The sequence below is a fragment of the Procambarus clarkii genome, chromosome 12 (genome assembly GCF_040958095.1).
Source record: "Procambarus clarkii isolate CNS0578487 chromosome 12, FALCON_Pclarkii_2.0, whole genome shotgun sequence".
Classification (NCBI taxonomy): Eukaryota; Metazoa; Arthropoda; class Malacostraca; order Decapoda; family Cambaridae; genus Procambarus; species Procambarus clarkii.
The window spans coordinates 50349852-50376887 of record NC_091161.1 but is presented as its reverse complement, the minus strand read 5'-3'; the positions used below and the strand labels follow the sequence as shown (position 1 = coordinate 50376887).

General features: G+C 44.4%; 1 long non-coding RNA gene across 1 annotated transcript in view; it reads right to left on the bottom strand.

Moving 5' to 3' along the window:
- Positions 1 to 27036, bottom strand: part of LOC138363940 (uncharacterized) — a 124829-nt gene that overhangs the window by 81753 nt on the left and 16040 nt on the right. The window lies entirely within an intron of this gene.

Here is a 27036-nt window from a genome sequence, read left to right as displayed (position 1 = left end):
ACCAAGGCTGGCGCTCGCAGCATGAGCGCACAGCACTGCTGTTCAGCATGTGACCACAGCATCGCCTAATAATGTCAAAATATATATATAACTTGTATTATTTAGCTATGATAGTGTTATATTAGAGCCTGAGTGTGATAATGACTGGGTACAATGTTCAAATATCAGTGATTCAATGCTGTTCACGATGTTCACAGCGCTAGCCACAGCACCACAGCATTATTTCGTTCATCTAGGAATCTTCAAATGATTTCTTAGGTTCCTTTTCAAAATGTGTGGTCAATTATTCATTTACAGGAATTAGTGACCAGGATTGTGATAATAGCAGGAATGTGGTTATAATTAGCGTTGTGTGTAGTATTGTGGAAGGAGGAATTTTGATGAGGGAGGGAGGGCGAGAATTGAGGTAGCCTCATTGTGTGTGTGGCTGCCACTCTTGTTTTGCTCACCATACTAGCTTAGTGGTTTGTTATGGGCAACACATATGTACATGGGTATATATAGTGTGTGTATATAATGTAAGAACAGCAACAGGAGAATGTTGAGAGGAGCTATTTTGGTGAGGGAGGTGACGTAATCGTAGCGTCGTCTGTGTGATTTTTCATGCAGTGTATGGTGGCCACTGTACTGTTTGGACACAATACCGGCTTACTTGCATAGTTCTGGTAAATAAAACATGTAGATAGGTATATAGAACATGTGTAATAAGAACTATAACAATATGGTGGGAGGAGCAATGTTGGCGAGTAAGATGTTGGAGTGAGGGAGACTGGCTGGGTGTGGCTGCTCTCATACGAGGTGTTCTGAATGTGTTCATGGCCAAATGCTCCTATTGGCCCATACGAAGCAGCTCCTATTGGCCCATATGCGGCAGCTCCTATTGGCCCATACGAGGTAGCTGCTATTGGCCCATACGAGGCAGCTACTATTGGCCCATACGCGGCAACTGCTATTGGCCCATACGAGGCAGCTGCTATTGGCCCATACGAGGCAGCTGCTATTGGCCCATACGAGGCAGCTGCTATTGGCCCATACGAGGCAGCTGCTATTGGCCCATACGAAGCAGTTGCTATTGGCCCATACGCGGCAGCTGCTATTGGCCCATACGAGGCAGCTGCTATTGGCCCATACGAGGCAGCTGCTGTTGGCCCATACAAGGCAGCTGCTGTTGGCCCATACAAGGCAGCTGCTATTGGCCCATACGAGGCAGCTGCTATTGGCCCATACGAGGCAGCTGCTATTGGCCCATACGAGGCAGCTGCTATTGGCCCATACGGGGCAGCTGCTATTGGCCCATACGGGGCAGCTGCTATTGGCCCATACGGGGCAGCTGCTATTGGCCCATACAGGGCAGCTGCTATTGGCCCATACAGGGCAGCTGCTATTGGCCCATATGGGGCAGCTGCTATTGACCCATACGAGGCAGCTCCTATTGGCCCATACGAGGCAGCTGCTATTGGCCCATACGAAGCAGCTGCTACGCGGTGTTCTGAATGTGTTGATGGTGAATGTATATAGTGTGTGACAGTGTATAGTGTGTAAATAGATTGTATATATACACAAATTAGCATGATACATAGTAAATATGTGCTGCATATGTGTACACAAGTTTCATGCACGTAACACAGTGTCTACGGGCAGTACGGATGTTGTACTGCGATATTATAGTGTACGTGTTCATTATACATTGGATTGGCACATAAAAACAATGAAAATGTATTTGGAAAGGTGCGCAAAAAATGAACGAAAATATATTTGCGGCAACTCGCGCGCCCCGCCCCGAGCGCCCCACCGCCCCCGAGAGCTTACGGCACGGGCGCACGGGGAATGATGACGTCACGCCCCAACTTCCGGACCCCATAGCAGCCAAAGTACAATTTCGACTTTTTTTTTTACATACCCATACTGAGGGAAGGGTTTTTGACACTTTAAAAAGAAAAAAAGAATTTTTTCCAGAGAATTTATTTCCTGCGCACTGCGGGGGTGTCACATTTGGAGGCAACGCAGTTAAGGGGTTAATCAATAAGTAAGTATTAAAAGAAGGTACCAAGCTGGGAAGGCTATGTAGCACCATTTTGTGTAACAATAAACCAAATTTTTTTTAATAAACAATGCACCTGTATGGCAAAACAAATTATGTCAGCTGTAAAAATATTGATGCAGTTATTTAAATAAAAAATATAATGAAAGAAATGTTACTGGTTTATTTTTATCCTATCTTTTTGTACTGTACAGTATACCCAAGGAAGTGAAAAATTGAGACATAATGCACAATTTAATGAATGATTCAAAAGAAATATAACTATTACATATCAACATGAGATCTTAATGATCCATGGTTAACATGATTTAATAAGGATAATACTTGCAATAATACAAACTATAATTTAAAATCTTTATTACTGATTTTTTTATTACGAAGCTTAGGTATACACAGCAATGTGCTGTCCCCTATTCATATGGAAGATTACAGTGTAGATAAAAAACTAGCTATAAGTTCATCTAATACTCCCATCTCACAGGATGGATAGGCATACATGGGTAATGCCAAAGTCTGACATTAGCATATCAGCCTGGTATAGCTCCGGGGAGCCGACGGGGCTCCCCCCAGAAAACAAATCAACTAAACAACAATTTCATGATTTTCACAAGAGGTAAGCATTGAATAATGGGAACATTATATTATAACTACTCTTGCCAGTTTCTACAAGACTCCTCTCAAACAATGTATTTTTTTTAACATGCTTAGGTATATACAGCAATGTGCTGCTTCCCTATTCTGTATGAAGGACCACACAATATAGATCAAAAACCAGCTACAAGCTCATCCAACATCCCCACCTCACAGGACGGCCAGTCATACATGGAATCAGGAGAGAACAAAATACTTAAGGCTGATCTATTAGCCTCCACTGGCAAAATCTGGGTGCAGCACAAGAATATCTTCCAATATTCCTGAGTGGATGTAGTAATTACAGAGCTCAAAGTACCTCACACCATTTGGTATCTTGATCTTGAGGTTATCTTGAGATGATTTCGGGGCTTTAGTGTCCCCGCGGCCCGGTCCTCGACCAGGCCTCCACCCCCAGGAAGCAGCCCGTGACAGCTGACTAACACCCAGGTACCTATTTTACTGCTAGGTAACAGGGGCATAGGGTGAACGAAACTCTGCCCATTGTTTCTCGCCGGCGCCCAGGATTGAACCCAGGACCACAGGATCACAAGCCAAGTGTGCTGTCCGCTCGGCCGACCGGCTCCCATTGACCGGTATGAAGTCACTAATAACAGGGCAATCGCAGATATAGTGTTGGAGAGTATGTCATCTCAAGTAGGGACACGCCAGACACTGCCCCAGTGTCTGGCGTGTCCTTAGTGCCGTGTCCCTTGTGGTACGCGTCGTGCCGCTTTAGCTAGCTTCCTCCCTTGCCGGGCCGGAGGGCCTAGCTGCTTCTCACTTGGGCGCCAATGCCGTGAGGTCCTTCCTTGCCCTCCGTGGCACCCTGGCGCGCGCCCCTGTGGCACGCCTGTGTGGGGCTTTCTCCCGCCGGCGGGTTGGCAACGCTCTGTCTGGTGGTGCCACACACGTGGCCCGGGCCCTCGTGACTTTCAAGTCTTATGGGGTGGGCCCTTTGGGCCCTGGCCCGCCTCTCCCTCGGCGGCCTCAGGGTGCTGGCACTCCTTTCAAGGTGCCCCTCGGGGCCCCCTTGGCGCTACTTTGGACGGGGCCACTTCAGTTTATTATGCCCAGGCTGCAGCCACTTCAGTTCTTATGCCCCAGGCTGGGGCCACTTCAGTTTTTATGCCCCAGGCTGGTGCCCCTTCAGTTCCTATGCCCCAGGCTGGGGCCCCTTTAGTTCCTATGCCCCAGGCTGGGGCCATTTTAGTTCCTATGCCCCAGGCTGGGGCCATTTCAGTTCTTATGCCCCAGGGTGGAGGCCACTTCAGTTTCTTATGCCCCAGGTAGGGGCCACTTCAGTTTATTATGACCCAGGGCAGGGCCACTCCCATTTTATGCCCCACGCTTCAGTTCTGCCACTGGCTGGGACCACTTCAGTTTATATGCCCCAGGCTGGGGCCACTTCAGTTTACTGTGGTCCAGGTTGGGGCCACTTCAGTTTAACGTGGCCCAGGTCGAGGCCACTTCAGTTCTATGCCCAGGACGGGGCCAGTTTTGTATATTATGCCCCAGGGTAGGGCCACTTCAGTTGTTACGCCCCAGGACGGGGCCACTGCCGATTATGCCCCAGCAGGCTGGGGCCCCTTCAGTTCTATGCCCTTGCCTAGGCCAACTTCGGTTCCTACGCCCTTGGCTGGGCCACCAGTTCCCTGTGTGTCCGGAAGAAACTGCGGCCTCCCAGGCTACTGGTTTATCCAGACGTTTCGTCTGCCATTTTCCGGCTGAAGTTGTTCCTGATGTTCCAGTTGATGCGGTACCGACTGTTAACGTCCATGCTACTGCGTTCCAGCTATCGAGGTTCCTACCGTGGACGTTCCTGTTCCAGCTGCTGACATTCCAGCCCCTGAAGTTCCAGCGGGCGGGGTTCCAGCTGAAGCGTTCCTGCTGTCGTGCCTATTATTATCACTCCTTTTCAGTTTATTGTATTTGATTGCATTTTATTTTCAGCTTCATGTATTCATCCTGTTCTCTAACGAGTTATATTCCAGCCTTATTTTGAGCATAAATTGTTTTGCAGTTGCCTTTCCTTACTACGGCAGTTTCCTCGTTGGCCTGTTGCCGCTAATTTTGTATCTTCAGCAGCTGCTGAGGTGCCGGCTGCTGACGTTCTAGGTGTCGCTGTCCCAGCCATCGATGTTACAGCTGTTGCTGTTCCAGCATTGTTATTCCAGCTGCTGACGTGCTAGCTGCTGATATTCTCGCCCCTTTTGGCAAGGGAAAGCTTCAGCTTTAGCTTCAGTTCGTTCCTGGCGTTCCCTTAACGCTAGCTCCCAGGTTCTAATGGCCCCTAATAGTCTTGTAGTTGGACTTCTACTTACCACTGAAGATTTCCCTGGTAGCCTGTTGCCGCTATTTATTTATCTTCAGTAGATGTTGATGCTCCAGTTGCCAATGTCCAGCTGCAGGTGTTCCAGCTGCAGTGTACAGCTGCTGATGTTCCGGGGCAGGATTTTGCAGTTTACATTTGGCAACGGTTGTTTATATTAATCCCTTATTTTGCCGCTTTTTGCCATTGGTGTTTGTGTTATACATGCTACGTTAATGTTGGTTTAATGTTAAGGTTAAGGTTTCCCGGCCCCAGTGTGGGACGTTTCCTTATTTATATTTATACAGTGATTTCTATGTTGTGCTTGACCTTACTCTTGTCTGTTATTTTTAAACAATGCTGTTTGTCGACCAAATTATATTTTGCTGTTTTCCTGCCATGTTCCCCCCGTTTTTATTTTTATATTTTCTCAACACATTTAATCTCAATTAGTATAATGTTTTAGTCTTTAGTGTTTTTCCTGCCCGAAACGCTTTGCGTAATAGTGGCTTTAGGCATTGTATGTACTAGCTCTATCTATAAATTCATCAATATCTGTATCACCCCTTGTATGTATGTACTTTACCTAAATAAACATTTGAATTTTGAATTTGAACTTGTTACTATTTGCTATTGATGTTAGTTATAGTCACTTTTTGGTGTTACTGTAACCCGCGATTATCCGGGATTCAAACATCCGGAAAACGCCCTTATACGGCCAAAATTGTGATCGGATAAAGTTATCACAATATCCGGCCAAAATGGCCACAGGAACCGGATAAAAGCTGGTTTGGCCGGATGAAAATACGGCCATACCGTATTAATCCCGTCTGTGGCTCTAGACGCATGGTGGAGGAGGGGGGTTCGTTGGGTGGGTGGTGTTGGGAGGGTGGGAGGGGTGCGTCAGGAGGGACCACCTGGGTACAGGAATTACCATTAATTTTAGAACAATTAATCATAGCCAAAAACAAATGAAATAAGTACTAGTAATTATGTAATAACAAATAAATAAGTTTCCTAAAAGCATTGTGCACAGGCTGAAGTTTCCTTCAAAAATATTGTGAATTTTTTTCCTCCTGGCGGCCTACGTAACGCGCTATAGCTGCCCCACCCCAAGTGGACCCGTCTAACACTGGTCAACCCATGTGCGTCCGTCCCTCGTGTTATACACAGTGCTGCGCCATTAGTGAAATATTTTTTTAAATAACTTTTTTATTTTCATAGTAACTTTGAACATTTTTGGCCAAGACTATGTCTGGTAGCAGCATCAATCGTTCTGGAGGTGTTAAGAGGAAGAAAGTTGTCCTAACAATTAAAGACAAGTCACTGTTATACACCTCAACCAGTGCGGCCTCACAGTGTTACGCCGTTAGTAAATATTTTTTTAAATAACTTTCTTAATTTTCATAGTGATTTTGAACATTTTTGGCCAAGAATATGTCTGGTAGCAGCATCAATCGTTCTGGAAGTGTTAAGAGGAAGAAGATTGTCCTAGCAATTAAAGACAAGTTACGTGTTGTTCAACCAGTGAGGCGTCACAGGCAGCCAAGCGCCTTCAACAAGTGAGGCATTACAGGCAAGCCAAGCGCTTTCAAAAAGTGACGCGCCACAGGCAAGCCAAGTGCCTTCAACAAGTGAGGCACAAGCAAGCGCCTTTAACAAGTGAGGCGTCACAGGCAAGCCAAGCGCCTTCAACAAGTGAGGACATGCAAGCGCTTCAACAAGTGAGGTGCAAGCAAGCGCCTTCAACAACCGAGGCCTCACAGGCAACCCAAATGCCCTCAACCAGTGAGGCTTCAGCAGCTGGCAGTCAAAACTAACTTAGCTTAATGAACTGTACAGTAATTTTAAGTGTTAATTTTAGTGTTGTGTTAGTATAGGTTACGTAAATTGTTAAGAATTTTTAACTTCAAGATGTGTGGCATCAATCAAGAAGACGAACACCAACAAGGTAAGTTGAGGTTTCTAGTTGAATATTTAATAATTGTATGTGGCAAGGCAATTCAAATTATGTTGTTTGTAGTATAAAAATAGTTGGAAATGGTCACTTTTGGACTCGTAGGTGAAAAAGTACCATTATCCGAAAAATGTGATAATCCGGCTGGGGGTCCTTCCCATATAGTCCGGATGATCGAGTGGAGACAGTATTGATCTCATGTCAATTCCCCTTTCGGCTTCCGGCCTCGCATAACGACATAAATGTTGTTGTTATTGTATCATACTACTACTAATTTAAGTTCTTTATTATTTGGTCCGGGTTTTAGTTGCCTTATTTCTACCCTCCCTCTGCTTTATTTGTTATTATCGTTTTCTCTGGATCACGGCTCTGTTATTGTTTATGCTTATTTAGCATAACGGTCTTTGGCCTTTACGGCAATGAGTGCTATGCTGGCGGCATTAGTTCTCAAACTATATTATTACTTTCCCTATCTTTACCGACTTGCCTCCCCTTTCGTGAGGCACTTTTTGCAGTCCTCCCTTTTCCTTAGTCAAAGGCATCCGTAGTTACGGGCCTAAGCTGGGCACATCAGTCATGCCCCTCGGACGGCCCTGTCCTAGGCCCCTTAGCTGGGACAGTCCATTAAGCCCTTAGCTGGAACCCCAGTGGAGCCTTAAGCTGAATGGGCCCGCCCTGTTAGTGGGCTAACGGTCCTGCGACCTAGTACTTTGGAAGGAGTATTTGCACTTAACCTTATCCTTCTAGTGCTTATTTCTAGCATAAAGGACAATTTGAAATGTAGTCTCAAAGAGGGAATCAAAACTGAGCCACATACGGAAACTATTTGGATAGAATTGAACGAAAAAGCAAATATTATTATAATAGGAGTTATATATAGGCCACCAAATTTAGACAGAATGGAAGCAAAGCATCTATGAGATGAAATATCTAGAGCATCTAGATCTAACAGTATTTATGTCATGGGTGATTTTAATTTTAGTGGAATAAACTGGTTGAACAAAACAAGGAATAATGAAGCAGATTTTCTAGAATTAATTAACGATTGCTTTCTTATGCAACACATTAACCCTTACACTGCTCAGGGGTCCTTGGGACATTTACACCCCTGTGCGCAAGAAAAAAAAAAATTCAAAAAAAAATTTTCGTCTTCTAAACATGCTAATTTGTGTCCCCTGAGCACGGAAAAAAAAAAAAAAATCGTAGGCGACATATTTTGGGCGCAATTGACCGAGGAAGTCTGGCAAAAAGTGGGCGTTGACAGAGCGGTTGTCAGACCAGGTCAGCGTCACCCGCGTTGACAGATGGGAGTTGCCACAAAGATATTATTACCTAATTGTTTCAATGTCTCCGATTGATTTTTTCTTAGTTTTTTTACAGTAATATTATTCAATAGTGTGTATTGTAATATATTTATATAATAAAAGTGGTTAATAATCGCTATATTCAAAAGTATGATGTGCATATTAGTGATTCAATTATTATGTTTATAAAACAATAAACAAATAGTTTTGCTGCTATTACACTCTATACACAGGTTATATATAAGTATTGGCATGTTTTGGTCACCATAACGAAGCACTAAGTTGGTTTTGAGAGTCGAAAAGCAAAGAGGAGTTACCGCCACACACCAGCCAGCCACTCGCTGCCACTCAACACACGCACTAAACTTTCTTCCCCAATAATACCATTTGTGGTGCTATTACACTATATACAGACGTTATATATAAGTATGTGTATATTTTGTTCACCACAACTGTACAGCTAAGCTGATATAGTTAGTTCAGGCACTAAGAGTCGTCGCTATACACAGATGACGGCTCCCTCACTCTTTCAAGGTCACACGCACTAAACTTTCTCCCCCAACAATACCTTTTGCAGTGTTATTACCCTATATACACATATTATATATAAATATCTACATGTTTTATGCACCGTAACTGTACACCTAAGCTTGTAGTGCGCCCAAAGAGCATAGTGGCCACCCTCTAAACAGCTAGACAAATCGTGCAGACGACGTCACCTCCGTCACCCATATGGCTCCTCCCAGCATAATCCTTTTGCTGTTATTACACTAATACACACATTATATATAAGTATCTACATTTGTGTTCACCATAGAGAACCACTGACCTGGTATGGTGAATGCAAACAATAACAGGTGGCCACACAGTCAGTAAACGATGCTGTCACCCTCTGTCTCTCAGCATCACTCCTCCCACAGTGCTAATTATTACAACAGTCCTGCTATTATCACAACCCTGGTTATTTATATCACAGTCATTGGTCATCTGTAATATTGTCATCGCTAAATAATAACAATTATATATTTCTTTTGACATTTTTCGGCGATGCTGTGGTCACAAGCTGAACATCAATGCTGTTCGCTCATGCTGCGTGCGCCGGCCTTGGTTGCTCCAACAGTACTGTGCCTCTCACACCTGAGAATATTGCCCACGATTTTTTTTTAAAATGGCATCTGTTTACAAGAGCCCTGAGGAAGCTACTGTGAACCCCGTGTAGCCGCGGGCCATTTGAATCAGGCCTGGCACCCTATGGCGTATATATACGCCATGCGCACCATGGGACATGTTACTCAGGGCGTATATATACGCCATGCGCAGTTTAAGGGTTAAGGAACCAACGCGGGAAAATAATATTTTAGATTTAGTGTTAACTAACAGGGAAACAAATTAAGGACATCAAAATAGGGAGTGAGCTAGGGAACAGTGATCATAAAGAAATCAGATTTAGCATTGACTGGAATAGATCTGTAGGAGAAAATTCTGTTAAAGTACCTGATTTTTGAAAAGCTGATGTCAATAGCCTAAGAATTTTTTGGGGTCAAATAGATTGGAAAGTCTTGGGTATGGGGTGTGGGCCGGTCATGGAGCTAGACGTGAACCCAGCGATAGGTGACATAAAAGGGGTTTTCGATGTGGATTCCAAATATAACCTATTTAAAAATATTCTAAACAAAGCCCAGGAATGTAGTATACAGGTACCATATAAATTGAATAGATCGAATACTAATCATCCAAAGTGGATAACAAAGAATCTGAAGAAGCTTAATAGGTAAAAAGAGAGCGTGGTACAAAAGGATTAAGAATGGGAAAGTCAGTTTAGAACAGGAATTCGTACAACTGGTTAGAAATACTAAAAAAGAGATAAGGAAAGTAAAAGGAAATTACGAAGTTCGCATAGCAAAGCAAGCGAAGACAAATCCTAAAGGGTTTTCCAATTATACCGGACAAAGATTAAGGAAAGGATAGGTCCATTAAAAATTGAGACAGGTCAAATAACAGATAGTGATAAAGAGATGAGTAGTATTTTTAATAAATATTTTATATCTGTATTTACTAAAGAGGAACTTAACAATATGCCTTCAGCCAAACAAGTCTATCTGGGTGGTGATGAGGACAGGTTGACTAGTTTAGCAGTTACCAGGGAGGATGTAATTAAACAAATAGTAAAACTCAAATCCCCAGGGCTGGATAAAGTGTTTGCCAGGGTGCTTAAAGAATGCAAAGAGGAGCTTTGCGACCCACTGTCTACCATATTTAATAAATCAAGTCAGGCAGAGTGCCAGAGTTATGGAAAGTTGCTAATATGATACCAGTTTTTAAGAAAGGAGATAGATCGCTTGCGTCAAACTATCGCCCAATTAGCCTAACGTCTATTGTGGGAAAGTTACTCGAATCGATAATTGCAAATAAAATTCGTCTTCATCTTTAAAAACATAAATTAATAATTGAGTTGCAACACGGTTTTATAAATGGCCGTTCATGTTTAACAAATTTATTATCTTTTTATTCTAGCATAGTTGAGGCAGTTGATAGTGGTAAGGATTGTGATGATGTGTACCTTGACTTTAGCAAAGCTTTTGATACAGTGCCACATGAAAGACTGATTAAAAAGATAAAGGTTCATGGTATTGGAGGTGCTATATTAAAATGGATTAGGGCATGGCTATACCAAAGGAAACAGAGTTAGTATAAATAGAATCAAGTCAGAGTGGGAAAATGTTGTAAGTGGAATGCCTCAAGGCTCTGTCCTGGGACCTCTGTTGTTTATAATTAATATAAATGATTTAGATTCAGGATTGAGTAGCAACATTTGCAAATTTACCGATGATACAAAAATCGGTAGGGAAATTAATACGGAAGACGACTCACTATCACTTCAAGTTGGTGTAAATAGGGTTTTGAAATGGTCAAAGGATTGGCAGATGCAGTTTAACCCTTAACATGCTCGGGGTTTAATATCCTGCCATCCCCACAGGCGCATGTCATTTTGAAAAAAAAAATATATATTTTTTCTTTCTAACCTGTTAATTTGTGTTCACTGATCACATGAAAAATAATAAAAAAAATCGTAAGTGGCATATATTGCCCGCTATAGGGCGGGGAAGTCTGGCAAATTATAGGCGCTGACTCAGCGTGCGTCTCAGGCGGTCTGTTGCTCGCAAGCTGTCAGGCCAGAGTTGCCACAAAGAGATAATTACCGAATTATTTCAATGTCTCTGATTGATTTTTCATACTTTTTTTGCTGTAATATTATTCAATAGTGTGTAGTTTGATATATTTATATAATAAAATGAGTGAATCGTTGGTGTACTCAAAAATATGATGTGCACATTGTTGATTCAATTATGTTCATCAATCAGTGAACAAATACTTTGTCAGTTATTACACTATAAGCACAGGTTATATATAAGTATTTGCATGTTTTGTTCACTATAACGAACCACTAAGTAGCTATTATGAGTCAAAAAGTAATGAGGAGTGACCGCCATGTACCAGCCAGCCACTCCCGCCCTCCCTCCAGTCATCTGACTCACCCTCATTCTCCTCCCACAATAATGTTTTTGCTATAATTCACTATATGCAGACGTTATATATAAGTATCTACATGTTTTGTTCACCATAACTGTACATCTAAGCTTGTATGGTGAGTAAAGGCACAGATAATGTGGCTACTCACAGTCAGCTGATCGGCGGCCGCCCTCAAGGCCAGACGCACTAATATTTCTCCTCCAACAATACTGTGGTGTTATTACGCTATATACACACATTATATATAAATATCTACCCGTTTTATTCTCCATACTTGTACAAATAAACTGGTATGGTGCCCAAAGACCATCGTGGTAACCAGTAAACAACACCGTCATCTGCACGACGCCACCGTGCAGACGACGCCACCGCCCTCACCAAAATGGTGGCTCCAAACCTTCTCTTGCTGTTTATACCCTCTATACGCACGTTATATATAAGTATCTACATTTGTGTTCACCATAGCGAACCACTAAACTGGTATGGTGAGTGCAGTCAATAAAAGGTGGCCACACACAGTCAAAAGACATCGCTACCACCCTCCCTCCCACAGCATTACACCTCCTTCCATGGCGCACAGCGCTAAATATCACCACAATCCTGCTATTATCAGAACCCTGGTCAGTTTTATCACAGTCAGGGGTCTTCTGTAATAATATCATCGCTACATAATAGCATGAACAAGTATAATTTGGCATTTTTAGGCGATGCTGTGGTCACAAGCTGAACAGCAGTGCTGTTAGCTCATGCTGCGTGCGTCAGGCTTGGTTGCTCACTCAATACTGAGGCCAATAACACCCGGGCGTTTGGCCCACGATTTTTTTAAAAAATGGCGTCTGTTTACAAGAGCCCTGATGAAGGTGTGGTGAACCCCGTGTATCCGCGGGCTGTTTAAATCTTGCGTAGTACTCCAACACATCATATGACGTGATGCGCAGTTTACTGGAACAACGTCCAGCACGTCATATGACGTGATGCGCACTTTAAGGGTTAATGCTCATAAATGTAAAGCTTTGAGGCTCGGTAATGATGATAAGAGTTACAAGATACGAGCTAGATGGTGTTGAGATTGCGAAGTCAGATTGCGAAAGGGATCTGGGAGTTATGATTATTAAGAATTTAAAACAAAAGGACCAATGCATGAATGTTCGTAATAAAGCAAATAGGACACTGGGACTTATTAATCGAAGCGTTAGTAACAAGACACCTAGTGTGGTTCTTCAGCTATATCTAGCTCTGGTTAGGCCCTATTTAGATTATGCAGTTCAGTTTTGGTCGCCGTACTATAGAATGGATATAAATTCACTTGAACGTGTCAAGCATAGAATGACTAAGTTAATTCCCCAAATTAGAAATCTTTCATATGAAGAAAGATTAACAAAGCTTAAGTTGCATTCACTGGAAAGGCGAAGAGTTAGGGGTGACATGATAGAGGTTTACAAGTGGATGAATGGACATAACAAAGATGATATTAATAGGGTATTAAAAGTATCAACACAAGAGAGAACACGAAACAATGGGTATAAATTGGCTAAGTTTAGATTTAGGAGACTTGGGTAAATATTGGTTCAGTAACAGGGTTGTTATTTGTGGAACCAATTGCCACGTAAAGTGGTGAAGGTGGGGTCCCTCGATTGTTTCAAGCATGGGTTGGACATGTATATGAGTGGGATTAGGTGGTTATAAATAGGAGCTGCCTCGTATGGGCCAATCGGCCTTCTGTAGTTACCTTTGTTCTTATGTTCTTATGTCTCTCTTTTACACTCTTCTTAGTGGAACCTTCACGTTATATTTGTAATGTACTATTTATTGCTTATAAATTGTAATCCTGCTCTCTAGTTATTATCCAATCCTATCTTTGCACTTTGACTGTTTCAGTTCGACTCTACATAGTATCCGCATTTTTCCCCGTGGCTTATTGTCATTATTTATTATGTACTAAATTATTGTAAATTTATATCATCACAGTCACAGTCCAGTATTTTTTATTTTTTATATTGAGTTGAACTATTATAAGGCATTGGCTTCCCAGCCCCTGAGTTTTGCATTATTTGGTAATAAACTTTGTGAGTCCATAGTATTGGATTATTACGTATTTTCATGTATTAAATTGCCTATTTTAAAAAATCCTAATCTGTGGCCCATTGTCTTTATCTTTGTTATGTTACGTAGGAGGACTGACACTGGAAAAACCTATTCAATAACCACTGAAGCTCACCTTAATTCTTTCCTGAGTGACTGTGGGAGAGCTGCTGTATAGCCAGAATTCAAATTATAATCTCATTTAACTGCCATTGTGTACTTTAGCTCTGCCTTTCCTTTCAAAAGGTTTTAACTTTATTAAAAAAAAACCAGCGTTGAATGTAATGAAACGCCATTTTCTGGGTGAGTCCCGGAGGCTCCCCGGAGCTATCCAGGCTGAATGGATATGTATAACTTTCTGGCATCAGTCAAAGTGCTAGGAGTTCTTGCCTACCGGAGAACACGAGCCAGAACCTGGCCCCCTCAGAGAGGCACGAGGAGCAATGGCCTATAGAAACCCCCTTGTGATTGCGAGCATTCTATGTCTGCCATCGACTAGGACAGGCACCCAGAAAGGTAGGCGCCCCAAAACAAACCCCAATTCTTGTGAAATTATTGCTACCGAAAGCAGAACGAGTGGACAGAACTCCCCAAACAAAATTATCAAACTAGCATGACGTCATCATGTCGCCGCAACCCCCCCCCCCCATCCCCGAGAGGGAGAAGGGGGAGCCCCAGACCCTCCACGCCGGCGATCCAACTGGCAGTTCTTAGGCTGGATGTCAAAATACGCAAAAAACGCCGCCGACCGGAAGGTGGGAGGGATGCTGGGGGACCTCCGGGACTCACCCAGAAAATGGCGTTTCATTACATTCAACGCTGGTTTTCTGGGAGGAGCCCCGTCGGCTCCCCGGAGCTACTTTACCAAAAGGTAAGTAAAACTGGGAAGGAACCGGGAGGCGGATACCACACATCCTAACTGACCAATCAAAACCAGAGACAAAACAAAGACCAAAACGAGAAGAAAAAGACCACCCAGGTCAACGACCAGGACGGCTCTAAAACTCAAGAGCAGGCCAGAGGGGAACAACGCCCAGGACAGCAAGTGGAATGGAGCAGAAGGAACCACAACACTGAACGCAAGCAGGAGCGGCTCTGCCAGCACCACCCAACATGAGGTGACAGGACAATTCCAGATAACGGTCCCAGAACAACCCCAAAGGGAAGACAAGCCAACCCTATCAAAGACCAAAGGACCCTTCGCAGTGATAGGAAAACCACACACCGCCCCCGAGACGAAACATGCAGGTGGGAGACCAATAACGAACCCACCTGTGCCGACACAAACGAGTAGAAACGAACACCACGATCGAAAGCGCAAAACGCGAATCTAAAAGCAGCGCAACCCAAAGGAGCAAGATAACCAGCTCCAGCAGGGAAGAATGAGACACGCATCCCCGAGGCATCCAAGAGGAGAACTACCGAGGACGAGAACCGCAGGAAAGCAAACACACCAGGTCCGGAAAAGGAACAAAGAAAAACCGAAACCAGGACCGGAACCCAGCAAACCTGGTACCAAGAAAAGGAACCAGGAAGGCAGGAGCGGCAGACTGAAAAGTCCACACCCCCCCCCCCCCCCCCACAGACAGCGCAACCCGAAGCCTGCAGAAAACCACACAGAAATCGCAGGAACTCGGTACCAAAACGGAACACCGGAGAAGTCCAAAAGCAGGACGTGGAACATGGACAGAGGTCCACCGGAGCACCAAACAGGATAATCAAGTATCACTGACCCAGATACACAAAAAAGTGTAGCATGGGGGGAGGAAAAACGGAAATAGGTAAGGAAAACCACGAATACGGCCCAAGGAGCGGCCGGGAAGTAACGCACACGACCAACCACAAAATGTGTAGAGGAGCGCGTACATACCTGAGGGACCTCACGGACAGCAGGGTGCAGTCAGGCACCGCAGATAGGCAAGGAAGTGTCCAGACAGGGAAAAGACCCAGGGGTCTACAACGAAAACAAAAGCACTGAAATGCGGGGCAGAGCCCCACAGGACAACAAAGAACAAAAGACGGACACAAGGCACTAAAGACACATGCAAGGTGACCAAATACCACACCAAACACCCCAGTCAGGAGCCATCGACGCAATCCCGCCAAGCGGGGAAGAGTAAACAAGGATGGAACAGTGAACAAGGGTGGCGGAGTGAGTAGAGTATCCCAAGAAGATACTCGCTCCAAATGCATGAGCCTAACTAGAGAAGCAAAGCTCTACAAAGTACCAACGATGGAACTCAAACCATTCCGTACGTCCAACGAAAAGTCCTGCAAACCAGTGGAGAACTGAGGCGGCGCCCAAGCATATAACCAGCAGAGTAGCGAATAATAACTAGTCTACCGGCAAGTGTTGTCTAGAACAGACATGCGAGACACCGTACCGACACTCAGTGCGCCCAACCTGCACCATTACCCGCCAATTATCACCCGCAACTACTGTATACGCAACAAAAGATAAGCAGTTCTTTAGGGTTTGTGGTTATTGACCAATCTCCACGAAACAATAGAAACTGGGATAATGGCACACACCACCCTTGCGGCACATTGTGGGCACGAAACAATGGGCATAAAAGGGATAAGTGCAGAATCAGGAAAGACCGGCACGGTAACAGGCCCGGCGAAGAGCTGAACCAATTACCACGTAACGTGGAGGTGGGGCCCCACGGTTGGTGCAAGGGCGGGTTGGACATGTATGTGAGTGGGAGTGGATGGTAAGAAACAGTAGCAGCCTCGCATGGGCCAAGAGGCCCTCCGCAGGTCCACTGTATTTATGTCCGTATGCAGGTACGCACAAGGGGACACAGGAGGTAGTAAGCACCCAAAGGAGCCACAGACACTAAAAAGAACCTGATTAATGGCAGGGGGAGAGGAAGCGAAAAGCACCAAAATGCCATTTGGAGGAGGGAGACGCCACCCACAGGAGCAAACGTGAAGAAGGCCCAAGAGCGAGAGCTCAACCCCGCAAGCACTACTAGGCAAGCACCCCACCAAAAGTGAGAACCAGAACTAGGCCGACAGAAGCGCCAGACAAAACAACCTCACCTGCAGAGCAGACACACGACCATGCCACAACACAGGCGAGCCAAGTAACATACCAGGAACAGCGCTAAAGGTGTGCCCGAAAGTCATGCAGACGCGAGGCAGTAGGCATAGTGTGTATCGTTACCTGAATAAAATGTGAGGTCGAAGGAGAAATACGGCCAAAGGTGCGTGCGCTGCAGAAGACGAAGCAGTACAGAGGGAGAACAAAGTGACACCCTCAGATATAAATCCAAAACACCCTCAGCATCCAGAGGGCCACGACTGGAGGGAGAAACGAGCAAGAAGCCGTAGAAAAACCACAAGAAACGGAGCGAACACACGAGCATACCGCCCGTAAACAAAATGCACACTGCAGCCCCAGAACACGAGGTATGAAACGCACCACCCATCCACCTGGAGGCGTGGCTCGTACACCAGGCAGACACACAAATCGTACACACAATGTACAGACATCGTACAAACACCAGAAAGGCATGCAGAATGAAGACAAAGAACGCCAAAACTGGAAGTAGAGACGACGCGAAATCAAAACAAGGCGAAAACGAAGCAAAAGAAAACAGATGATGGAAGGGAACCAACAAGGCCGACAAAAGACCCGATGGAAACCACATCGAAAATCAACAGACGTTCCAATAATATTGGAAGGTACGAAGAGACTCGCTAACCAATGAGAACGCTTTGCCCGAAATGCTTTGCGTAATAGTGGCCCCAGGCATTGTATGTACTAGCCCTATCTATAAATCCATCATTCTGTGTAAAATCTCTTATGTATATACCTTACCCAAATAAACATTCATTTATTTGTATTATGTATTTAGAACCACGACAAGCACCCCTGACCAAGGAACATGCAGGTACAACGATACGAAGCAGTTTAGGCACTATGTACTAGGTCAATATAGAAATCCATCAATGTTTGCTTCACACCTTGTATGGCTGTACCTTACCTAAACACTTTTTTTTTTTTTTTGAACAGCATCGCGACATAAGAGCAAAAAGGTTAAGGAAAAGGGGATGAAAAACACCCCCAGGAACGATGGGACCGACGAACCCGAAGGAACACGGAACCGAACCCAGGGAGGGGTATACCTGAAAACAACAGGAACACAGAGGGAAGGAACAACCCCACTGAGAAACTGTCAGCCCCACACCAAAGGTACAAGGACCCAAGAGGAGCAAACAGGGCCGAGGCCCCACAGGCAACCCCTCCCCAACCCCGGGAACCTCTACGGCATGACCCAGGGCCGAGCTGCACCCCCAAAGACCCAGCTTAACAAGGAAAAGCAGGGGCAACCGTGCAAACACTAATGAAGGGAGCCCACTGGTCAGACCCATACGGCACGGCTGGACGAACCGACTCGAATGCCTCCGCCGCCACCCCAGAAGAGGAAAACCCCCGAGACCGCCAGAGTCTCAACCCAACCAGACCCCGCCCCAACCCCGAAACCCGCCTAAGGTTCAGAGCAGGAAGCATGGGAGGAAGTGAGTAGAACAGAAGGGGAGGAACAAGAAGCGGAAAGAACCAGAGCCGAAGCGACCCCCGCCCCCAAGTCCAGACCCCAACCACCAAAACGGGGCAGCCTCGGTGCATCCGGGGCTGCAAACAACCAAGAGCGTTGCAGCAACCTACACCCAGCAAGCAATGCCGCAGCCGCCTGCACCCGATTATCAAGACTAGTGGCCTGGGTGAAGGAGAGCGCATACCGACAACAATCATCGGACGACTCCGGGTCACAAGAACAAGGACCCAACAGGCAGCATGGCGGAGGCACAACCGGTGAGTGTCACCCTGAGACAAGGGGACAGATCAACCGTCAACTCGCAGGACGCGAGGGGGACTCTGGGGACACACCTAGAGGACCACGGAGCCCCCCGTGGGGTTTCCCAGGGCCCTTAGCCTTTGATACACGCTAAGGGAAGCCCAGGCAGGGTATCGCGAACCGGCGCCCAAATCTATCAACAAACTGCTAAAACTGAACCCCCGGGACATGTCCACTCACAGGGGCCAAGCAGGGAGTACCGCCAACAGAAGAATTCGAAAGAAATTCACCTACAACAGGAAAGGGGACCATAGTAAAGGCAGACCCCCCACCAGGCAAAAACAAAAGAAAAAGCCCGCAAGAGGACAACGTACCCAGGCGGAACAGAGCCGGCCGCTGTTAATGGTGAAAACTAGCTGTGCAGTACCCCGCGCCCCTACCAGTGACGAAAACTACCACCTACCCAGAGACAAACCAGGGCAACAAAACCCCAGCCGACTCCAAGGGCGGCCCAGTACCGAGCAGTAAAGGACACAGCGGAGGTAGAACCCAAGGTGACTAAGCCCCAAAGGCAGTACTTACAGGGCAACTAGGGAAGATAGCCCTAGGCACATGCAACCCGAGTACCATGGAATCTTACTCCTGACTCGCACCCCACTGGTAGAGACAGTCCACACCACAAGGCACAGAACTGAAACAAAAACCGGAGTCAGAGGCACTTGACCAGCCAGTAATACCATCAGCCAAGAACTGCCAGTTGGATCGCCGGCGTGGAGGGTCTGGGGCTCCCCTTTCCCCCTCTTGGGAAGGGGGGGGGGGGTTGTGCAGACAGTGGTGCTGCGACGTGATCACGTCACGCTAGTTTGATAATTTTGTTTGGGGAGTTCTGTCCACTCATTCGGCTTTCGGTAGCAATATTTTCACCAGAATAGGGGTTTGTTTTGGGGCGCCTACCTTTCTGGGTGCTTCCCGGTCGATGGCAGACATAGAATGCTCCCAATCACAAGGGGGTTTCTATAGGCCATTGCTCCTCGTGCCTCTCTGAGGGGGCCAGGTTCTGGCTCGTGGTCCCCGGTAGGCAAGAACTCCTAGCACTTTGACTGATGCCAGAAAGTTATACATATCCATTCAGCCTGGATAGCTCCGGGGAGCCGACGGTGCTCCCCCCAGAAAAAAAAAATATCTTTATTATTGTCTTTTTTTTTTCTTTTTACTCCCATGTTCCATAATACACTGGCTTTGCCTGTGTCCTCTAGTATAAACTTCATTATCCACTGTACCTCAGTGTATCTCTATTTAAACTACCTCATTTTGTTTTAGTGTAACTTTAGTATTCAACTATAGTGTACTTATAATAGTAAAGTAAGCAAGCTTTTCATTTTATAGATTTCATAATTGTTTTTTGACTTTTTTGGTCATCTATTATTATTAATTATTTTAGTTCATTTTTTACATTCCTAAGTTCCCATTGTTACGGTGCCCTCTCCTATTTCTTTCGTTTGCCGGCTTAAAGAGTCATATCAGCTCTCCCTACTGATTCTCTGAGGTTCAGGGAGTCTATTGACATATGTGGCGACCAGACCGGCTGCCAGTTAAAGGAAGGGAGTTACATTATAAGTTGTAAATAATGAGAAATTGGCGCCCTGATATAAAATGAAACAGTATCCCCTACGGCAGATATGACCTTTTGGAAGGGACATTAGCCGATCGCGGATTGACCGACGTGGGTCGCGGGCGACCAATCAGGGCCCGCCATGACGTCACCGAGTGCCCCGGGCGGCGCCAACGTCAGAGTTGATCTGACCTTGGAAGCGACAGGACGCGCCTCGGTCTGCTCTCAAGGATTAGAGGCTCTACAAGCCTTATTCAGTGGATTAACTAGCCATCGCAGCCCACCATAAGTTATTGGAGACCCTGCGCTTCTGGGAAACAAATAAGGAACCAAGTTCATTGAGCAGAGAAGTGCCAAACTTGGAAAATAGTCGGCGACGACGCTGGGGCGGCGCCGCTGGACGTGAGGTCTGGAAGGTGCGGCGGGCAGGCCTAGCTGTGACCGGGTCACATCCACTGAGAATCTTGGAAGGACGACACCGTGCCCAGGACAAGGAGCAACGCCTTGTGGAAGGGGCGAGTGTGGGAAAAATAGTGATTAGCTCAGCGCCCATCGATGAACCAGGATTGGGGCAGCTGAATCTCAGGAATTGGAACGGCGACGACGCGAAGGCTCCACGACACCTGAGGACCTGTGGAACGTCCTGGATCGTCAAGGATCGACCCAAGGAAGCGTGGGAACCTCACACCATCGAGGGACAGGCGTCGTGAGCCAGGAATGTAAGGTAGATCATTTTCCCTCCCATTACCCCTTGTGTGAGTAGGCTAGTTAGGCCACAATAGTTACTTATGTATGTGGCAGCAGGACTTTAATACTTTAATAGTAGAATAGGCTGCAAGGCAGCTTGTGTCCAGGACTGTCAGAGGGGACATTGTGTATGGATGGCAGGACAGTGAAGAAGAGGCGCCGACGTGGTGAAGAGGCCCTCCTGTGAGAGTGTGGGACTCCTGTCTTTATGCCCAGTTGAAGGAGTGTTGGAGACGTGGAAGAAGAGGCTGACGATCTCCAGACTTAGTATCCATATTTCCATATTCATGTATTACTTGTGATTGTGTGTGTTCATGTAATTTGCGTCAGTAAATTCACACATTTTATCACTGTGTTTAAGTGTGCCTCCATTTATGATATTTCTCTATGAGCATACACGAAGGTGATCATAGTACCACCTAGGGAACACTACGTTCTCTATAGCAGTTCTTATTGCCTGGAGAGTGGTAAAGACAGCACAGACTTACATAAAAGTGTACCCTTAGCCATCCGATCAGTATCGGTGCCTGAATGGTGGCAACTATTAATGTAGTGGCTAGAGGGAGGTAAAGCCACACAGACCTTCCTGGGAGAGTACCCTGGGCCAACAGTCTAGTAGCAGATCTATGGGAGTAGCAATCTTCTGGCTATAAACAGTAGATAATACACCCACTGAACTGCATCGCTGGGGTGCAGATATAATAACCCAGCTGGCGACCTTGCTAAGAAGAAGATAGAGAAGACAGGCGGGAAGGAGTTCCTGCAACCTTTTTTTGTCTGGCAGGCAAGACTCAGGGAGGTATAATTATAAGGTAAGCCTGAGTCTTCCTTCACTCCTCCACGGGTCTAGGCCGGAACTGTTAACAGCAATTTCCCCGTGTTTGACTGAAGGGCTTCCAGGGTGAATCTGTGGCACCCCCTTTTGTGGTGGAAGCAAAGACCTGCGGAGGTGGGCATTGTTGGTCCTCTCCTGTATGACCAAGGAGACTCCGGTGAGTACCGGGAGTCGGAGGGGCTGAGTATTTGGGCCTTTGAGCCCCTAGCAGCTGAGTGCTAGCAGAGCCCCGACCGGACCCACCCCCACGTGACACCATTAAGTTTTATTACTTAAATTACCATTAAGTTTATATTACTTTAAAAATTTTATTCTACTTTTTCTTTGTAACCCAGGTTGACCTAACCCAACCACAATTGCTCCATTGTGCTCTTTGCTTTGCCTGTGCAATTTTGATCATTAGTGCAAATAATTACCTACAGTGTACCTGAAAGTACTTTTAAGCAACCTACCTCATTTTTGTATATAGTTTTATATATATATTTTTTCATAGCTAGTTCTTTTATCATTGTCTTTTGGCTTTTCTGTAAAACAGCATTCTTATGCAAACTATTATAGATCCAGACCTTAACCTCTTATCTTAGTATCTATGACAATCAGCACCTCAATGATCAAAATTGCAGATATTACACAGCACATGATCTAAACAATGTTTTAGCGTGTACTCACAATGTTTCTGTAATTAACTTGAATTTAAGATCTCTAGCAAACACTTTGATGATGTTAATGCCCTGATTCAAACAGTAGACAACAAATTCTCTTTTATTGTGTTTACTGAAATGTGGTTAAAAAGAGGACACTTATCAACTCTACAACATACCTAACTACTCAGCCATTCACAACTGTCGTCCTATACAAAGAGGTGGTGATACTTCTCTTTACTACCACCATGCACTGACTTGCTTAAAAGTAATTAAATCTAGAGACCCTTATGGAGAGTATATATTTGCTTGTTTCAGAGTCAAGGGTAATGATGCTGTCTTGACTGTGGGAGCATTCTACAGGGTTCCTAACACTGATGTGACTGAATTTAACACTAACCTTAGAAATCTTATAGTAGAGAAACGACTGAACAAAAAGCACTTAATTATTTCTAGTGACTTTAACGTTGACCTCTGCGAGCTTGATAACCCTCCTGCTGCTAGTTTCCTCAACCTGTATGCATTCCTGCTTCCTCATATCCTTAATCACTAGACCTACTAGAATCACTGACAGTACTGCCATGGCTCTTGATCACATCTGGCCAACATAACCTCTCCCACTTCAGGGATAATCATTGATAACACTACAGACCATTACCCCACATATCTCCTAACCAACATTAACAAACCACCTCTAGAGACAAGGGAGATAAGCTTTAGGCTGCACAATGAAACTGCTATAGGCAATTTTATAGCTGCTGCTGCTGCTAATATCAACTGGGAATCCGAATTAGGTAACATAGGGGACATCAACCTAGCAGTGCAATCATTTCTTCAAAAAACTCTCAGCATTTATAACACCCACTGTCCTATGCTAACGAAACAAGTCACAACTAAAAGGCTAAACACCCCTTAGCTTACAAAGGGGATACTTAAATCCATTAATAAAAAACATGACCTTGAAAAGAAGTATAGGTTAGGAATTGTCTCCAAAGAATTTTCAAAGAATTACTCATCATTGCTATATAAAATAATTAGGAGAGCCAAAATTAAATACTACGAAGATAAATTTAGCCACACAAAGGCCAATATTAAGATAACATGGAGCACAATTTCTCAAATATTGGGATCAAAGAAGATTTTAAATAACAAACCAATACTCCTGTCAAATAATGATGGTCTGCTTTCAGCCTCTGACACTGCTCTTGAATTCAAAAGGTTCTTCTCTTCCATTGGGTCATCCCTTGCAAATGATATTCCATCTTCCAGTACTAATATTCAGGACTATCTTACAGGTAACTATCCACAGTCTCTGTACCTAATGCCTACTAATTCCACTGATGTTACTGACAATCCTTTCCATTAAAACCAAGTCTAGTGCCCTTGAGGAAGATACCAACTCTTATTTACAAAAAAAGCCTCCAGAATTTTAGCTCCTGCCATTGCATTGCTCTTCAACAAGTGACTGAAACTCCAAACCTTTCCAGATATTCTAAAAAAAGCGAGAGTAACCCCTGTCCACAAATGTGGTGATCTCACAGATGTTAACTTCAGACCTATATCAATTCTGGCCAAACTTGTCAAAAATATTTGAAAAACTAATCTATAAGCAGCTTTATTCTTATCTAGCCAGACTCAATATACTTAGCTCTTGTCCAATATGGCTTCAGACCCCAAAAAAACCACTAACGATGCACTTATTAGTATGATTAACTTGATACATACAAGTCTTGATAAAAATGAGTTCTCCTGTTGGGTTATTTGTAGACTGCATAAGGCTTTTGACACTGTTAACCACCAAAACCTTCTTCTTAAATTACAACATTATGGAGTCAGAGGTCACTCCCTGCAGTACAATAAGTCTTACCTTGCTGACAGACTCCAGTATGTTTCTGTGAATAATTCACTTTTTCCCACCCTACCCATCAACATTGGTGTTCCCAGGGCAGCATACTTGGCCCTCTCCTCTTTCTCATCTACCATTAATGACCTTCCAAATGCCTCCCAACATCTCAAACCCATTCTATTTGCTGACGACACAACCTTCATTTAATCCAGTCCTGACCCCCTTGCTCTAAATGTCAGTGAATACTAAGCTAAATAAAGTCCATTACTGGCTAACTGCCAACAAATTCACCCTCAATATTGACAAAACTTTTTATATTTTGTTTGGCAATAAATCCTCAAATCAAATAAATCTCAGGATTAACAATACCCAAATTTGTAACAAAGTAGATGGCAAATTCCTTGGCGTTCTCATTAAACGCAAGCTGAATTTCCAGGGACACATTCTAAATATATAAAAAAAAGTTTCAAAAACTGTTGGCATTCTTTCTAAGATCAGATATTATGTACCTCGCCCTGCCCTGGTGACACTATTACTCTCTCATCTATCCTTATCTCAACTATGGTATTTGTGCTTGGGGTTCTACTACCCAAAATCATTTACGTCCTCTAATTACTCAACACAAAGCTGCTATTAGGACAATATCTCACTCTGGCCCCAGACATCACTCGGTACCCTTACTCAAATCTCTGAATATGTTAGATATTAAGTCACTGCACATCCTCTCATGTGTATTTAATATACAGTATATAAAACGCTGAACTGTAATGTCAATCCGGACCTTAAAAGCTTCTTAGAAGGTTGTAACAGATCCCATGAGCACCACACCAGAAACAAATACCTATTTGATATTCCAAGAGTACAACTTAGTCAAACTAGAAATGCTTTACAAATCAAGGGACCCAGAATGTGGAATGACCTTCCCAATTATGTTAAAGACTGCATGTACCTCTCCCAACCAGTTTAAGATTAAAACTAAGTGCTACCTAATTAACTTAATGTAACCTATCTCACCCCTAAATGTCAACCCATGATACCTGGTTGATGGAGTTCTGGGAGTTCTTCTACTCCCCAAGCCTGGCCCGAGGCCAGAATTGACTTGTGAGAGTTTGGTCCACCAGGCTGTTGCTTGGAGCAGCCCGCAGGCCCACATACCCACCACAGCCCGGTTGGTACGGCACTCCTTGAAGGAAACAATCTAGTTTCTTCTTGAAGATGTCCACGGTTGTTCCTGTAGTATTTCTGATCTACGATTTTATACAATGCTGTTTTTTGACCAAATTGTATTTTTGCTTTTTTTCTTCCATGTTTACCCTCCCCCCCTTTTTTCATTATTTTTTCTTATTTTTTCAAAACACAATTTATACTTTAATCTCAATTAGTATTAAGTTTTAGTCTTAGTGTTTTTCCTGCCCGAAACGCTTTGCGTAATAGTGGCTTTAGGCATTGTATGTACTAGCTCTATCTATAAATCCATCAACTTTTGTATCTTACCATGTATGTATGTACTTTACCTGAATAAATATTTGTATTTGTATTTGGTTTAGCCGGATAAAATATCAGAGCCGGTTAATTTGCTGCCGATGTTACACTATCTGGACAGTCAGCCGGATAATCATGGAATTGTCCGTATATGAAAACCATGAGGCAGGTCGTACCGTATTAATCCCGTCTGCCTGTGGCTCAAGGCGCATGGTGTAGGAGGGGTGGGGTGGGTGGGTGGTGTCGGGGGAGAGGGGAGCATTGAGAGGGACCACCTGGGGGGATAAGGGTTGGATGGGGGAGCGGCCTATAGACTACAGTACAGGAATTACCATCGATTTTAGAACAATTCATCATAGCCAAAGTCAAAAGAAATACTAGTAATTATGAAAAAAAAAAATATCATGCAAGTTTCCTAAAAACAATTTGCACAGGCTGAAGTTTCCTTCAAAAATATTTTTTTTCCTGCTGGCGGCCTACATAACGTGCCTCCTCCCTGCCCCGACTGGACCCGTCCAGGCCTGGTCAAGCCATGTGCTCTCTACCCTCATGTTACACACAGTGCTGCACCATTAGTGAAATATTTTTTTAAATAACTTTTTTTTATTTTCATAGTAACTTTGAACATTTTTGACGAAGACTATGTCTGGTAGCAGCATGAATCGTTCTGGAGATGTTAAGAGGAAGAAGGTTGTCCTAACAATTAAGGACAAGCTATGTGTTATACAACTTTGTGAAAATGGCCGGTCGACCTCAAGTGTTGCCAAGGAATTTAATATAGGCACTAGTACTGTTTCTGATATAAGGAAACAAAAAGAATAACTTATAAAATTCATTTCAACCTGTAAAAGTGAAGGTGCAAGCACTAGCAGAGGGTGTGGTAGAAAGACTATGAAAACTTTGACGCATGTACAGTGTGATGAGGCTGTGTACAAGTGGTTTGCTCAGCACTGCACAGCTGGCCTGACAATTCGTGGCCAGAAATACAAAATGCTGCAAGCAGGTTTGCTGCAAGCCTTGGAATAATGAATTTTGAAGCGAGTGAAGGGTGGGTTGCAAGGTTCAAGGGTAGGCACAATATTGTGAAGAGGAAAATTGTCAGTGAAAAATTGAGTGCAGATGAAAGCAGTGTAGAACCATTTAAACAGAAATTAAGAGCATACATTGTGGCAAATAATTTATATTCGTATCAAATTTATAATGCAGATGAAA